The following is a 3,834-nucleotide window of genomic DNA, read 5'->3' on the forward strand; positions in this document are numbered from 1 at the left end:
ATGCCAACAACTTTGAGTTGAAACCTCAACTCATCACACTTGTCCAAAATAACTGTTCATATGGAGGAGGTGCCTAGGAGGACCCAAACCAACATCTCACTACATTCTTGAGGATCTGTGATACTGTAAAGTCCAATGGTATACACCCTGACACCTACGAGTTACTTTTGTTTCCTTTGTCACTCAGAGATAAGGCAGCAAAGTGGTTGGAAGCATTTCTCAAGGAGTACTTAACCACATGGGATGATGTTGTAAACAAATTTCTAGCAAGATTTTACCCTCCATAGAGAGTCAACAGGCTAAGAGCTGAGGTGCAAATTTTCAGACAACAAGATGGTGAAACACTCTATGAGGCTTGGAAGAGGTTCAAAGATTTGACAAGGAAATGCCCATCGGATATGTTCAATGAGTGGGTGCAACTACACATCTTCTATGAAGGGCTGTCATATGAGTCAAAGCAAGCAGTAGATCATTCTTCAGGAGGTTCACTCAATAAGAAGAAGACCATTGAAGAAGCGATAGACGTCATTGAGACTGTGGCTGAAAATGAGTATTTTTATGCTTCAGATAGAGCTCAAAGGAGAGGAGTAATGGAGCTCAATTTAATGGATGCCCTGTTAGCCCAAAATAAAGTGATCACTGCATAACTAGCAGCCTTGACCAAGAAGATGGAAAACAATCAAGTCTCAACTATTCAAGCCCAAGCCCTTCAACAAGAAAGAGATGCACCAGAAGTTGAATGTGAGTGGGAGCAAGCTAACTATGTGAACAATTCTAGACCACCATATGATCCCAACTCCAAGACATACAACCCAGGTTGGAAGAACCACCCAAATTTTGGGTGGGGCAACCAACAAAGCCACCACCAAGACCATAACAAGCCATACCAATCCAACCAATACAACACTCACAACCCCAACCATCAATCAGGCAACAATAGACCCTACCACAATTTACAAAACATATCATACCATTCCATCCAACAAACACACAACAACCACCAGTAAGACACATCAACCTCAACCATGCAACCATATGAGATCAAGAGCAACTTTGAGAGAGTAGAGGTGGCAATAGCACAACTATCCTCACAGCTGACAGGAGCCATTTCCACCCTCTTGGAGAGACAAACACAGGCTAAAAGAAAGATAGACGCGAATAAAGAAGAATACAGATCTAATATGAAGAATCAAGGTGCAGCAATCTCAAAACTTGAAGCACAAGTAGAGATTCTATACAAGTAAATCCCAATGCCCACACATACATTTTCCAGTGATACCATGGCCAACCCAAGAGGGGAATGCAAGGCCATCACACTTAGAAGTAGGAAAGTTGTAGAAGAAGCAACCCCAAACCAGGACAACCATGAAGAAGAAGTTGCGGAAAAGCATGGAAACAAGAATGAAGAAAAGACCCTGCCCCATCCTCACCAAAGCCAATCTTGAAACCTTATGTGCCAAAGGCACCATATCCACAGAGGCTGAAGAAAGATGGGAATGATGGCCAGTTCTCTAGATTCTTAGAGATCTTTAAAAAGCTCCAAATCAACATACCATTTGCTGAAGCATTGGAGCAAATTCCGCTTTATGCCAAATTTTTGAAGGAGCTCATGACAAGAAAAAGAAACTGGGAAGAAAAAGAGACCATAGTGCTAACTGAGGAGTGTAGTGCAATCATACAAAAGAAGCTCCCTCAAAAAATGAAAGACCTAGTGAGTTTCCAAATCCCCTGCATCATAGGGGATATCAATATTTAGAAAGCCTTGTGTGATCTGGGAGCTAGCATCAACCTCATGTCCCTAACCATGATGAGGAGGATTAATATTGAGGAACCCAAGCCAATAAGAATGGCACTCCAATTGGCTGACAGAACATTCAAGTTTCTACACGGGGTAGTGGAAGACTTGTTGGTGAAGGTAGGAGGATTCATTTTCCCAGCTGACTTTATTGGGCTGGATATGGAAGAAGAGGCTAACACATCCATCATCCTCGGAAGGCCATTTCTAGCTACTGCTAGAGCCATCATTGATGTGCAATGGTGCACGAAATTGCAATCACATTGCAATTTCGCACAACTAACCAGCAAGTGCACTGGGTTGTCCAAGTAATACCTGACGTGAGTAAGGGTCGATTGATAAACCCCGTTTTGACGGTTTATCTTGTATTGATTTTAAGAGATTTTATCACCTTTTACCCACATTTATTCAATAAAATAGCATGGTTTTGTGATTGTCTCCTTATTTGTGCTTAGATGCGAAAACATGCTTTTAGACCCTTAAATTAATGATTTTTATTCACCTTTGATTCCACTAGATGCCTTGATATGTTTGCTAATGATTTCAGATTGAAAAGGCTAGGAATGGATCAAAGGAGTGAAGAGGAAAGCATGCAAAGTGGAGAAATCATGAAAAGTCAAAGAAGTTGAACTCGCCCATGGACGCGTGCGCACACCTGGCGTGTACGCGCACCTTGCGAATTACCCCATGGACGCGTAAGCGTGCTGTGCGCGTATGCGTCGGTGCTGGTTTATGATTTTTTAATGAAAACGTGACCAACGAATTCAGAAGGGTGTGGGGCCCAATCTCAACTAACTTTGGCGCCAGAAATGCTATTTAAAGCCAAGGATTGAAGAGCAAAGAGATTAACTCACATTAGTTCATTCACACTCATTAGGATTAGTTTAGAAGTAGTAGTTTCTAGAGAGAGAAGCTCTCTCTTCTCTCTAGAATTAGGATTAGGATTAGGTTTAGTTCTTAGATCTAGATTTTAATCTTTGCTTTCATCTACTTCTACCTTTCAATTTCTTGTTGTTACATTCATTCTTCTTCCGTTCTTTGGTTGTAATTTCTTTTATGTTGTTCTTGTATCTTGTTGTAGATCTACTTTTGTTCCTTCTACTCTCTTTCAATTCAATAAAGGTAATTCATAATAAATGTGTTTCTTTTAATTGTTGTTGTTAATTCCTTTCAATAAATGTTGTTAGATTTCATTCTTGTTGTCAATTTACTATGCTTTTCTTTTGTGCCTTCCAAGTGTTTGATTTAATGCTTGGTTGGATTTTAGTGTAGGTTTTGTTCCTCTTGGCTTTGGTAGAGTGATTAGTGACTCTTGAGTTATCTAATTCCTTTGTTGATTGATAATTAGAGATTGTTAATTGATTTGGATGCCTCTAAAGCTAGTCTTCCTTTAGGAGTTGATTAGGACTTGAGGAATCAAATTGATTCATCCACTTGACTCTCCTCCATGGTTAGAGGTTAACTAAGTGGGAGAAATGAACAATTTGTTGTCACAATTGAGGAGGATAACTAGGATAGAACTTCTAGTTCTCATATCTTGCCAAGAGCTTTGTTAGTTGTTATTTCATTTTCTTTGCCATTTATATTTCTTGTCTAAAATCTTAAAAACCCCAAAATAACTCATAACCAATAACAAGACACTTTATTACAATTTCAAGGGAGAACGACCCAAGGTTTGAATACTTCGGTTTATAAATTTTAGGGTTTTGTTTTAGTGACAAACAACTTTTTGTGTGAAAGGATTATTGATTGGTTTAGAAACTATACTTGCAACGAGAATTCATTTGTGAAATTCTATACCATCAAAAATCCAATCATCATCGATCCCACGGAGATTGTCGGCTTGAAGCAAGCTATGGTTACCTTGTAACTCTTAGTCAGGAGATTATCAATGAAAAGAGTTTTGTTGCAATAAAATAAAAGAGCATGAAATAAAAGGTACTTGTGATTCAATAATGGGGAACAGGTTGGAGTTTTGGAGATGCTCTATCATCTGAATCTCTGCTTTCCCACTGTCTTCTTCTTCACGCACGCAAGGC

General features: G+C 39.4%; 1 non-coding gene across 1 annotated transcript; it reads right to left on the reverse strand.

Annotated features, from left to right (window-relative positions):
* Positions 1-296: 296 nt before the first annotated feature.
* Positions 297-398, reverse strand: LOC127745151 (small nucleolar RNA R71). The gene has a single exon (XR_008006347.1). It is a non-coding gene; the product is annotated as a small nucleolar RNA R71 (small nucleolar RNA).
* Positions 399-3,834: the final 3,436 nt, after the last annotated feature.

This window comes from Arachis duranensis, chromosome 2, assembly GCF_000817695.3.
Source record: "Arachis duranensis cultivar V14167 chromosome 2, aradu.V14167.gnm2.J7QH, whole genome shotgun sequence".
Taxonomy (NCBI): Eukaryota; Viridiplantae; Streptophyta; class Magnoliopsida; order Fabales; family Fabaceae; genus Arachis; species Arachis duranensis.